Source organism: Apaloderma vittatum, unplaced genomic scaffold (assembly GCF_000703405.1).
Source record: "Apaloderma vittatum isolate BGI_N311 unplaced genomic scaffold, ASM70340v1 scaffold29750, whole genome shotgun sequence".
In the NCBI taxonomy this organism is placed as follows: domain Eukaryota; kingdom Metazoa; phylum Chordata; class Aves; order Trogoniformes; family Trogonidae; genus Apaloderma; species Apaloderma vittatum.
The window spans coordinates 1-676 of NW_009696735.1; the positions used below are offsets into that span (position 1 = coordinate 1).

The following is a 676-nucleotide window of genomic DNA, read 5'->3' on the forward strand; positions in this document are numbered from 1 at the left end:
GATAGAGGGGCCAGCAGGGCGGGACGCGGCCGGGGGTGGGGAGCGTGAAATTAAGACCCAGGCCCGCTGCCGGGCCGGGGCAGCCCGCGCTCACCTTCTTCTCTCCTCTCCCCGCAGGCTTCCTTCGGGAGTTCGAGCCCAGGTTCGTCCTCGCCCATCTCCTGCTCCAGCACCCGACCTGCCGCCCACCGTCCTCTCCCTCCTAAACTTATTCCTTCGTAGCTTTCCTAATGCTCATGTGCACACAATCAACCACCTTGCCAGATTTTTGAGAGGAGGTGTGCGTTGTGGAGTCCTTCCGTTAGCTCTGTAGTTCATAATTGATTGGCTGCTCAGAACCCAAAATGAAGACAAAGTTTTGTAGTACTCTTAAGCCAGCACCTCAGTAAACCCATGCAGCTGGGAGGGAGACCACCTCTCTTCTTGCAGTTAACTACAAGCCTTTGTAAATTTTTGGCTTCTTGGTAATTACAGAAAGTGTTTAAAACCGTTATGATAAGTAATTTTTAAAGCTTTAACTGCTGTTAAGATTCTTTGCAGTACTTGACACAAACAAGTTAAATCAGCAGGGCTACGCTCAGAGAAGCATTTGGGGAACGTGTTTGTGTCTGTGTGACTGCCTTCTGCATTGGCTGGTTGTTTTTTTTTTTTTTTTTTTTCCCTTTTAATTTTTTTT

The 676-nt window shown here is 48.7% G+C and overlaps 1 protein-coding gene across 2 annotated transcripts in view; it reads left to right on the plus strand.

Moving 5' to 3' along the window:
• The first annotated feature begins 118 nt into the window (after window positions 1-118).
• The window catches only part of MIER3 (mesoderm induction early response 1, family member 3), a 17,801-nt gene continuing 17,243 nt past the window's right edge, over window positions 119-676 (plus strand). For both annotated transcript variants that reach the window (XM_009876170.1, XM_009876177.1), the window contains exon 1: window positions 119-142. The gene's annotated coding sequence lies outside the window, so the exon portion shown is untranslated. The remainder of the gene's footprint in view (window positions 143-676) is intronic.